Source organism: Pelophylax lessonae (assembly GCF_965119305.1).
Source record: "Pelophylax lessonae genome assembly, chromosome: 3".
Lineage (NCBI taxonomy): Eukaryota > Metazoa > Chordata > Amphibia > Anura > Ranidae > Pelophylax > Pelophylax lessonae.
In genome coordinates, this window is record NC_138770.1 from 332,088,000 (window position 1) to 332,101,099 (window position 13,100).

Sequence of the window (13,100 nt, forward strand, 5' to 3'; positions counted from 1 at the left end):
GGACCCTCTGTGTCCAAGTGTAGCATGTAAAAGTGATCCAACTTATCCTAGGGAGGACCCAGAAACATGCCTACCGGACAAATTTTCCTAAATAAAAGTTATATATATGTAACCCAATTCCCAAAATGGAGATGTACTAACTCTCCCAGAGGCCAGGAAGGATTCCAGCAAAAAGAGCCAAAAAGGGGATTCCCAGATATGGGATCTATTTTGAGAAAAAACCTCCAAATTTCAAAAGAGAGGGGACTTCTCAAGCAAGGGGTCCCCAAGCACAAAATTCTCCCATCAAAACAGAGCACCCCTCCAATGAGGGGGAGCTCCGGGAGATCACAGCCGATCACGGACCTCGGCGTCCTAGAAATGGGCGCCAGCGCGGAAAATGCCGCGTTGGGCCCGCCCCTCCTTCCGCCGGATGTGACGTCATGTATGGCGTCCACACCGGAAGTCCGTCAGGACACCGGAAGTGGCACGCCTCGCGAAAGCGAGGCTGCCGCTACGTGTCTGACGTTGGAGGAAGAAGGACCAATGGCCGCCGGCGCGGGTGCTGGTTGGCCACCACGACCCAAATGGGAGGGGAGGGGAAACAATTCCCCTCTCCATCCCCAGGGATCCCGGAGGTAAATCCCGCCCACATATACAGAGACACTCTGCAGAAGGGGCGGGACACCATCTCACCTGCGCCGGACAGGAAGAGGCATGGAGCAAACCAAAAACCAGGAGAAAGGGGAGGCATCGCACCGGCCAATGTATCTGTATTAAAACATTAAATTCACTGACTAGGCTGATACCAAGAGGACCCCCCTATATAGGGGGTACCCCCACAATCTCCAAAATGGTCAAAAACAAAAATTTTTGCAAGAAAAATTTAAAAAATTAAAAAGGAGAAAACATCCCCTTAGTCGGTGGCAAGAACTAGTGTATCAAATCTACGCCCCCAGGAGGAGACAGAGAAATGTCAAAGGGGGAAATATCTAAAACAACCAAGGCAAAAAAGAGATGTAAGGGATCCTACATATATTGCCCACCCTATGCAGTCATTGTATCACATCAAAAGCACATGATTTGTCACATATGCACAGAATCGCCATCTACGATAACAAATCCATACAAAAATACCCTTATTACAAAGGAACATTTGATATTATATGTGCATAGGTGTGTCTCTATATGAATATGAAACGAAAAATAATAATGAAGCTTGAATCATTATATAAATTCTGAAAACTTTTTACAGACAAATATTGCATAAGCATATATTGCAGAAAAAACACCCTGCTTGATCCTGAAAAGACAGGATTGGTATGTACGGCAACATCAGAATCACACATATAAAATAAAATAAAAAAAGAAATAAATTGAAAGGATTGAAAAAAGTGAAAAAAGGGGGGAAGAAGGTAGGGGGGGGGGGAGGGGAAGGGAGGGAAGGGTGGGTAGAAGTGAGGCAGTGGTTAATCTGTCTTGCCTTAACTAAAGCCCGACAGAAAAGGTCTGAAACTCTCGGTCTCATTAAGACCAGGGGGGAAGGTCGCTCGGAGGGCCCTGATCCAACGTGCCTCCTTCTGGAGGAGGATCTTGCTCCAATCGCCCCCCCTTGATGGAATGTGAGTGCGGTCCAGGACAGTGAAGCTCACCGAGGGCATTAGGTAGCCGTGGGGGCCAGCAACGTGCCTCCCAAGAGGCAAATAAGGGTTGCCGACCCTCATGCTGGCCAGATGTTTGCCCACCCGGTCATGGAACTCCTGTCTGGTTTTGCCCACGTAAAAGGAACCGCACTCACACTCCATCAAGTAGACCACCCCCCTGTCTTGCAGTTGGCAAAATGCCTTAATCTGAAGGGCTTGCCATTGGGCAAAATGAAGGTAGTGCGTTGTTGGATAAAGGGACAGCTGATACATGATCCGCAGGGGTAGGTGCCCCACACCCTGCATGGATCACGGGGTGAATCACCCCTGAACTCGCTGTGCACCAGCTGCTCACCAATTGATCCGGCCCTGCGATGCACTATTGCTGGATTTTTAGTGATGAACTTGGAAATGGTGGCATCTTCAGTCAAAATATGCCAATGTTTTTTTAAAACCTTAGCAATCTTCTGGTGCTCATTGGAGTATCGTGTAATCAATCTTACACTTTCCTCTTTCTTCGGACATTCTCTCTGAAAATTAGATCCCTCCTATTTAACACTCTCACTTTGTTGAAAGATTTTTTGAGAGCCGACTTAGTGTATCCCCGAACTAGCAGTCTCTGCATGAGCTTGTCTGCTTCCATCTGTAAGCTTTCAAAGGTGGTACAGTTGCGCCTAAGTCGCAAAAACTGACTGTAGGGGATAGACTTAAGTAGGGGCTCGGGATGGAAGCTACTAGCATGGAGGATGGTATTGCCAGCGGTCTCCTTCCAGAAGAGACCGCTGGTCAATTTACCACCCTCCTTCTTGCGTATGGTGAGATCCAAGAAATCTATATGATGGGTGTTAAACACCATAGTAAAGAACAAATTGAAATTGTTGAGGCATTCCAAAAATTCCCTTAGCAAGGTAGGAGATTGATCCCAAATCAAGAATACATCATCGATGTATCTCTGCCACATGAGAATGTGGCAGGTATACATCGCAAGGCTCTCATCCAAGAAAAGAAAACGCTCCCACTCCCCCAGGTACAGGTTGGCATAGGTGGGGGCACAGCATGTGCTCATGGCCACCCCCTGTACCTGGAGGTAGTGGGAGCCTCCGAAGGAGAAAATATTATGCCTGAGAATGAAATCCAACATAGTGAGCATGAATTGATTAAAAGCCCAATCCTCCCGACTGCTTTGGTTGATTACCCGAGCCACCGCCTGGATCCCCAAATCGTGTGGAATACTATTGTATAAGGATTCCACATCGATGGAGACCAGGACGGCTGACTCGGGAATCTGGAGGTTCTCTATGGTTTGGAGCAGATGTAGGGTATCCCTGGTATAAGAGGGCAAACTGACAACATGCAGTCGTAGAAAGTGGTCCAAAACCTCACTCATGTTTTCTGATATACTCCCATTGCCCGATATAATGGGCCTGCCTGGGGGGTTGCTAAGGCTTTTATGCACTTTGGGCAGGGCATACATCGTCGGGAGCTTCGGGTGCCTGGTACGTATGAAGTCCCATAATTCTTTCGAGATAATACCCTGTGTCCCAGCCTCATCTACCAAACAGTAGAACTCCTGGTTGAAAGTATCAACCAGGGAGGCTGGTACTCGTTTGTACCACTTGTGGTCCCCTAGGATTTTAAGACACATGCTCTCGTAATCCTTGTTGTCCATCAGAACAATATTGCCCCCCTTGTCGGAGGGCTTAATTGTGATGGATGAGTTGTTCTGTAAGGATCTGAGGGCATGTTGCTGGGCTGTATTTAAATTTCCCTAGGAATTTTCCTTGGCCATGTTTTCTATTTCCCGAGTAGTCTGTCTAACAAACAAGGCCAGGGCTGGATTAGTATTGAAAGATGGAAATTTTGCTGAACTTCTATGAAAACTCGTGAAGTCGGTTGTCTGTGGGGTCTCCATCTGGGGTTCAGGGGTTCCCCCGTCCTCATCCTCCTCCCCAGAGGAGCTGTCAAAGCCTCCCTCCATCAATAAGAGATTGAGGTCTCTAAGGGCCCTAAGGTCGGCCATGGTGAGATTGGGCTGTAGTGCCGGACTTGGGGTCTCAGGTTTAGAATACATGCACTTGAACATCAAGCGTCGTGCAAATAAATTTATATCCTTTACCAGTTCAAACTTATCAGCAGGACGTGCAGGACAGAAGGAAAGGCCCAAAGACAAAACCTCACTTTCCTCCACAGTGAGGACATGTGAGGATAAGTTGATGATGCTCAGATTTGAGATGGTGTTGGCGGTGTGGGTAGTGGACTCTGTATCATATACGTGGCTATTCCCTTTTGGGAGCTTGGCTTCCCCCCTGTTGCGCCCTTCTCCTGGCCTAAAAAAAGGCCATCATTGGGATTACCAGTTTTGGAGATTGCCCCCAGATCCCGTTTGGTGGAGGGAGTAGTGACCTCTCTAGGAGTAGATTGATTAGGTTTATTTAGTTTGGGACCACTGCCATGTGTTGATGGTTTCGGATCCTTGGGATTCCCCTTATTTCCCTGATCTAGGGTTCCCATAGTGGGTCCACCTCCCACATGTCGTTTGTGGGCCTGATAATTTCCTTCCCTATCATGGCTTTTGAAGGGATTCCCTTTCCTTTTGGTTGGACGACGGTCCCCCGATGATGCAGCTGATGAGGAGGATTGGCTGGATTGGGAGTCTGAGGTGTAATCACCCGGGATGGAATTAGAAAGTCTATTTTGATTCCCAGGTTTTCTTTTAGGGAATTTAGTGTCATTGTGCCACCTGTACGCCTTTCCCTCCCTGAAGGCATTTTTGTCTCTCCAGAATTTTTCGTCTTTCTTCTGGAGGATCGTTTTTCCATATCTTTCGATATGTTTTTAAGATTGGTTTCATAGTTGGCGTACTCCTCATGAGTTTTTAAGGGAGCTAATTGTTTGTATATACTTTCTATCTCTGTTTCCAATTTTTTAAGTTGACTACGGTATTCAGCTTGTAACAGCTTCATTAAGTTTTGGGAACATGTGTTGAGCTCCAGTTCCCATTTTTTCTTTAAATCAGGGGAAACGTGGTCCAGGATAGGAAATATTTGGATACGGAGTCCAATTGGATTCAAATCCTCCCCAATGTATCTATCAAAGGAGCTGATATGCATATACAGAGACGTTTTTTTCTCCAAACTTCTGGTGAAGTTGGAGAAAAGACAAGATAAATCAGTGCCTACCTGTTCCTTACTTTTGTATTCCTTCTGGATGTTGGCTATCAAGGCTTCCCAACCATCGCCCATAAGATCCCCCATGATGTCAAATGAGGAGAGAAAAAACAGGAAGAGAAAGAGAAAAAAAAAAAAAAAAAAATATATATATATATATATATATATATATATATATATATATATAATATATATATGATCAATCACATATGATGCCGGTCAATATCAACCTGAAGTTACAGTTCTAAACTAACATTTTCCAGACTCGGCCAATGCCAAATAGCCTGGTTATCCAATAGTCAAGGGATCACCAAAGAACCCCCTCTTGATAAGAGTGGGGGTGTTCCCTTCCTATATGCGGTGATGTGTTCCACACGGCCCTTCAGAGATATAGACCTTATGGTCGTGTGGATCCAAACTATCACACCACCACATAGACAAAAAAGGAAAGAAAAAAACTGATAAAACAGGGATTACCAAGCCCAATCTGAAATACAAAAAGAGGAGAGGGTGTATTGTCCACCCAAGAAACTGTAGAAAAACTTTCAGATTCAACAAAGTGAGAGTGTTTAAATAGGAGGGATCTAATTTTCAGAGAGAATGTCCCGAAGAAAGAGGAAAGTGTAAGATTGATTACACAATACTCCAATGAGCACCAGAAGATTGCTAAGGTTTTAAAAAACATTGGCATATTTTGACTGAAGATGCCACCATTTCCAAGTTCATCACTAAAAATCCATCAATAGTGCATCGCAGGGCCGGATCAATTGGTGAGCAGCTGGTGCACAGCGAGTTCAGGGGTGATTCACCCCGTGATCCATGCAGGGTGTGGGGTACCTACCCCTGCGGATCATGTATCAGCTGTCCCTTTATCCAACAACGCACTACCTTCATTTTGCCCAATGGCAAGCCCTTCAGATTAAGGCATTTTGCCAACTGCAAGACAGGGGGGTGGTCTACTTGATGGAGTGTGAGTGCGGTTCCTTTTACGTGGGCAAAACCAGACAGGAGTTCCATGACCGGGTGGGCAAACATCTGGCCAGCATGAGGGTCGGCAACCCTTATTTGCGTCTTGGGAGGCACGTTGCTGGCCCCCACGGCTATCAGATGCCCTCGGTGAACTTCACTGTCCTGGACCGCACTCACATTCCATCAAGGGGGGGCGATTGGAACAAGGTCCTCCTCCAGAAGGAGGCACGTTGGATCAGGGCCCTCCGAGCGACCTTCCCCCCTGGTCTTAATGAGACCGAGAGTTTCAGACCTTTTCTGTCGGGCTTTAGTTCAGGCAAGACAGATTAACCACTGCCTCACTTCTACCCACCCTTCCCTCCCTTCCCCTCCCCCCCTACCTTCTTCCCCCCTTTTTTCACTTTTTTCAATCTTTTCAATTTATTTATTTTTTTATTTTATTTTATATGTGTGATTCTCATGTTGCCGTACATACCAATCCTGTCTTTTCAGGATCAAGCAGGGTGTTTTTTCTGCAATATATGCTTATGCAATATTTGTCTGTAAAAAGTTTTCAGAATTTATATAATGATTCAAGCTTCATTATTATTTTTCGTTTCATATTGATATAGAGACACACCTATGCACATATAATATCAAATGTTCCCTTGTAATAAGGGTATTTTTGTATGGATTTGTTATCGTAGATGGCGATTCTGTGCATATGTGACAAATCATGTGCTTTTGATGTGATACAATGACTGCATAGGGTGGGCAATATATGTAGGATCCCTTACATCTCTTTTTTGCCTTGGTTGTTTTAGATATTTCCCCCTTTGACATTTCTCTGTCTCCTCCTGGGGGCGTAGATTTGATACACTAGTCCTTGCCACCGACTAAGGGGATGTTTTCTCCTTTTTAATTTTTTAATTTTTCTTGCAAAAATTTTTGTTTTTGACCATTTTGGAGATTGTGGGGGTACCCCCTATATAGGGGGGTCCTCTAGGTATCAGCCTAGTCAGTGAATTTAATGTTTTCTAATACAGATACATCGGCCGGTGCGATGCCTCCCCTTTCTCCTGGTTTTTGGTTTGCTCCATGCCTCTTCCTGTCCGACGCGGGTGAGATGGTGTCCCGCCCCTTCTGCAGAGTGTCTCTGTATATGTGGGCGGGATTTACCTCCGGGATCCCTGGGGATGGAGAGGGGAATTGTTTCCCCTCCCATTTGGGTCGTGGTGGCCAACCAGCACCCGCGCCGGCGGCCATTGGTCCTTCTTCCTCCAACGTCAGACACGTAGCGGCAGCCTCGCTTTCGCGAGGCGTGCCGCTTCTGGTGTCCTGACAGACTTCTGGTGTGGACGCCATACATGACGTCACATTCGGCGGAAGGAGGGGCGGGCCCAACGCGGTGTTTTCCGCGCTGGCGCCCATTTCTAGGGCGCCGAGGTCTGTGATCGGCTGTGATCTCCCGGAGCTCCCCCTCATTGGAGGGGTGCTCTGTTTTGATGGGAGAATTTTGTGCTTGGGGACCCCTTGCTTGAGAAGTCCCCTCTCTTTTGAAATTTGGAGGTTTTTTCTCAAAATAGATCCCATATCTGGGAATCCCCTTTTTGGCTCTTTTGCTGGAATCCTTCCTGGCCTCCGGGAGAGTAAGTACTTCTCCATTTTGGGAATTGGGTTACATATATATAACTTTTGTTTAGGAAAATTTGTCCGGTAGGCATGTTTCTGGGTCCTCCCTAGGATAGGTTGGATCACTTTTACATGCTACACTTGGACACAGAGGGCCCTTTTCTACCCTCCTTTTTCAGTAATACACTGATCAACTTGCTTAGAACCATCGTTGTTTAATGTTGATTTAGCCCTGTTCTAATCGGGGGGGTTTTTCTCTCCCCTTCCCCCCCCCCCTTTTTCTTCTGTTTTTTAAAACCAGGGGAATTACATAGATATATGCTTTTTTTGATAACACATAAAGGAGTTGCCGGTCTTTTGGTAATTATTTTTCTTCTTTTTTCCTGCGGTCCTACAGGATAGAGGCATGGATTTTGACCCTTTTAAAAGGAGGATGTGAAACACGCACTGGGGAAACATATAAGCCTTGGAAATGCATTTATGGGTACAAGTTTTTGGAAGGATAAAGGATCTGTTGGGATGTTTTTTCCACATATTTCCTCCCCCCCTCTTCATATGGTCAGTCTAACAATCTTGGCATATATCCATACATATATTGGCACTCGCAGAGGGATGTGCCTTACCCACTATATGCAGTTATATTACATCATTATACCATGTCTCTTTTTTTCTTTTCTTAGAGTTTAAGTCCATTTCCCTGAGGAAGAACGGAACTGTCAGTTCCAAAAGTTTGAAACGCGTTGGAGTAGGACTTGTCTCACTTTCAACTGTAGGGGCTCACTACCCCAAGGATTTTCTCTTGATCCATGCATGTTATTAGCTCTTCAATGCTTTTTGATACATTTTTTATTGTATGTAAATAATGTAATACTTAATTGCAAATTCGTGTTATTTAATAAAATGAATGATTTTATCACATATTTTCTATATATTTTGTATTGTTTGCTGACAAAATCCCACCTTGAGGAGAATGCCTTTGTTTAATTCTTATACAGAGTCATCAAAAAGCATAAGACTTTCTTGCATGATTTGGGGCTCTAACTGCTTGGCTGATTTGCAAGGGGGTGAGGGGGAAGACTGATGGGCATGGGCTGTAGGTGCCAACTCTGAGCTTTCTGCAGAGGACTGGGTGTTAAATACTGTGAAGGAACTGGAGGCACTGTCAGCTACCCAATCTACTATCGCGTGTACATGTTCTGGCTTCACCATCCGTAGAGTGGCATTTGGGCCTATCAAATAACGCTGCAGATTCTGTCGCCTACTCGCACCAGAGGAAGGTGTTTAAATTGGAGCGGTAGTTGGTGCTGAACGGCCACGTCCTCTACCAGCAACAGGAGCTCCACCAACACCACCACGACCATGCCCACATCCCTTATTTGATGTTCTCCTCATTATTTGCATTCACCCACCAAGCTGAAAGATTGGTCTCTCTCCGGTGTCAATTTACCTGGAAGTAGTCAACAATTACGTTCGCTAAGGCAGTGCCCGTGTCATAAAAATGCTCTGTGGACCCAGAATAATGTTTTTAGTGCCCAAAATACACTGATTCTCAATTTCTATGTGGAAATGTAAAAAACAGTATATATTTATACTATGTATGGACACCAGATTTGGGGACCTAGAGCACAGATTTGGTCACTAAAATTCACAAATGCAGTAGTGAACTGCTATATATTGGAAATAATTATTTAAACGCCGGATGCACAACTGTTTTTTCTGCCTAAAACTCATTTTTTTTTCAATAACACCCCAAAATGCAGCTTTTAACTGCTGTACATTAACATTATATATTTATACTATGTAAGGACACCAGATTTGGGGACCCAGAGCACATATTTGGTCAACAAAATTCACAAATGCAGTAGTGAACTGCTATATATTGGAAATAATTATTTAAACGCCGGATGCACAATGTTTTTTTCCAGCCTAAAACACGGCTTTTTTCAATAACACCCCAAAATGCAGCTTTTAACTGCTGCACATTAACTATAGTACTATACATAGTATAACTATATGCACTATGTGATAGCTGAAATGGAATATATGGTTTAGTGCATTGTATACACAAGTGCTCTGTGGCACCACAGATCCCAGGCTAGACAAATGGACTATGTCACCCCTTAAACATACAAAAGGCAATATAGGGGACTTGAGCAGCCAGAAAAAAAAGTTTTTTTTCCTTCACTGAGCTACAAAATACAATTAGGCTGATGTCCCTGGCTGACTGGGCTAATATGGCGGCCGAGCACCACCTCAGTAACAGATGGATTACAAAAAAAGATTTTCCTTGCAGTGGCTGGGTACAGAAATGTTGGACTGCTGAAGCTCCCTCCCTCCCTCTCTATTTGCTGTATCTTGTGAATTTAAGTAGCACAGGTTCTTCTGATATGTGCCCTTTTCTGTACTTGATGCGGCACCAACATCCTCTCCCTAAGCTTAAATCAATTAGGCTGATGTCCCTGGCTGGCTGGGCTAATATGGCCCCTGAGCACCACCTCAGTAACAGATGGATTACAAAAAAAGATTTCCCTTGCAGTGGCTGGGTACAGAAATGTTGGATTGCTGAAGCTCCCTCCCTCCCTCTCTATTTGCTGTATCTTGTGGATTAAAGTAGCACAGGTTCTGATCGCGGCACCAGCATCCTTTCCCTAAGCTCACGGCAGCAGAGTGACGTGCGGCAGTACGTGACTCCAGCTTATAAAGAGGCTGGGTCACATGCAGCACTCAGTCAATCACAGCCATGCCATTAGTAGGCATGGCTGTGATGGCTTCTTAGGGCAAAAAGTAAAACGTTGCTGATTGGCTGCTGTGCAGCCCTTCAGAAAGTGAGAAGAAATCGCCCAATAACGGATCGGGACCAGAACGTTTTTGAAAATGTCCGGGTTCGGGTCCGTGTCCCTAACACCCCAAAATTCGGTACGGACCTGAACTATACAGTTCGGGTTCGCTCAACTCTACTGGTGAAGTCTAAAATGTTCAGATTGGGGCATTCCCAACTTGTTAGTACAGTAATCAACTGATAACGGACCTTGGGAAGATAGAAAATGTCAAATTCTGAACATCCCTTTATGTTTTAGTGGTCTATGGGTTGATATTAGAGAGGATCATTTATGGAGTGAATCACAGATAGTCATGGAATGAGAAAGAGTAGGAGACATAATAGGGGGCCTTTGAAAGGTGTCCACACAAGATAATCTATTGTATGATTAGGGACTGATTGTCTTTCAATATCCACCCAGTCTGGTCTATTTCCTGGTGAGTAGATTGTGGAAAACTGGGCCAGTTGTGCAACCTGGTAATACTTCCACCCACAGTCCCCCTTTGGTTCGACGTCTAAAGAGGACATCACTAGGACAACAATACCCTTTTCCACCCCAAATGAATTGGGTGATTTTAGATTGAAATTTCAGAAGACTTGATTTTATAATTGGGATCGGGAGGGATCTGAATAGATATAACAACCTGGGAAGAAGGTTCATCTTAATTGAGTTGATCCTACCCAACCAGGAAATATTCCCCTTCGACCAGTTAGTTAGATCAGCCTCAAGTTTTTTGTACAGGGGTGGATAATTAGCCTGGTATAGGTGATCAATCTTAGCAGTCAGAATAACCCACAGATAAGGGAGTGAGTTCCAAATGAAATGGGAAGTGTTGTTTAAAACAATCTACCATAGATAGTGGAATGTTTACATTTAAGGCTGAAGATTTTGACAATATACCTGTAGAACTGAAATTTTTCAAAAATCAGAGAGAAGCTTAAGTATATTAGGGGTCGAGATGAGGGGGGCAGAGACAAAAAGATGTAGGTCGCCCGCAAACAGGGCACATTTATGCGTACGCCCCCCCCCCCCATTCAACCCCTTGGATGTTGGGGTTGTTCCTGATAGCTATGGCCAGAGTTTCTACTACAATGGCAAAAATAATGAGGGAAAGAGGGTTCATTACATTTTTTATAGTATCTTATTGTAAATTCATCGGGTCCTGGGCTCCTTCCTGTTGGTGTATTTTTTATCGCTGTTCTAATCCCCTGTTGTATTATTGGGTCTTCTAAGGCCTGCAATTTTCCTTCTGGGACTTTTGGTAGTTTTGCTTCCTTTAGGTATTCCTTTATTTTTTGTTTCCTTTTTATTTCAGCTTCTCTTGTCTCCTCTTGCCTCACTGAATAGAGGGTGTTATAGTAGCTATGGAAAACCTTTGCAATTTCTGAAGTTTCAAATACTCTCTCCTATTTCAGCTTCTCTTGTCTCCTTTTGCCTCACTGAATAGAGGGTGCTATAGTAGCTATGGAAAACCTTTGCAATTTCTGAAGTTTCATATACTCATTTATTATTTTTTATCCTTTCTATATCATTTAATGACTTTTTAATTTTTAGGATTTTTGCAAGGGGTTTCCCTGGTTCATTCCCCCATTTATACCTGTCTTCCTCCAACACTATTAAAAACCTGTTTCTTGTTCCATTAAGTCTTTTTTTGGTCTCTTTTTATTATTAGTGGCTGTTGTATTTCAGTATCTACTTTCTTTTTATTTATCTATTCCAACTCGCATATTTCTTTTATTAGTTTTTCCATATCTCTTGATTTTTGTTTCTTCTTTCTTGCCGCTAATCAAAACTCCCCTAATATAGGCCTTGTGTGCTTCCCATATTGTGGCTTTTGAGTGCTCAGGAGACTTCTTTAACCCAAAATGTTGTTCTATTTTATTTTATTTTCTATTTCTATATCCTGTATCAATTCCTCGTTCAGAATCCATGTACTTCTTTTATTTTGAGTTCCCGTGGATCTTAACCTCACTGTTATCGGGGCATGGTCTGAAATCTTTGTTTTTTCGATTGATGATTTAACTACTGATTCCAGGAGTCTATGTTCCATTAAGATATAGTCTAACCATGAGTACCTGTCATGCACTGAGAAGTGGAATAAATAGTCCTTTGCCCGAGGGTGTTGGGCTCTCCACACGTCCACCAGTTGACATTGGTGTAATTCTTTCTTTAACATTCCTAATCGACGATCCCCATTCTCCAGTACATGCAACGTACATCTATTTGTGGATCCATACAGAAATTAAAGTCTCCTGCTAGAATTAATTTACTCTTCTCAAATTCCATTAATTTTCCCAAGACCTCTTTTAACCACTTTAGCCCCAGCCCTATTTCGGACACTTTTTGTTCACAAGTTAAAACCAGTATTTTTTCCTAGAAAACTACTTAGAACCCCCAAACATTATATATATTTTTTTAGCAAAGACTCTGGAGAATAAAATGTCGGTCATTGCAAAATTTTTTGTCACGCGGTATTTGCGCAGCGGTCTTTAAAACGCCATTTTTTTGGAAAAAATTTGAAAAATCACATTTCACTGCATTTAAAAAATACTAAACAGTAAAGTTAGCCCATTTTTTTGTATATTGTGAAAGATGATGTCACGCCGAGTAAATAGATACCAAACATGTTACGGTTTAAAATTGCGCCCCCCCGTGGGATGGCGACAAACTACGGTCAATAGAGATCTCAATCTGCGACGCTTTAAATTTATTTAACGGTTACCAGTTTAGAGTTAGAGTGTAGCTCTTTTTTTTTAATTATTGCCCACGCTCTGGCGATCGCGGCGATACCTCACATGTGTGGTTTGAACAGCGATTTCATTTGCGGCTCGACTTGCGTATACGTTTTTTTTTGTGCGCGAGCTAACGGTGACGGGGACGGCTAAATTTTTTTTTTTTTTTTTCCTATTTAT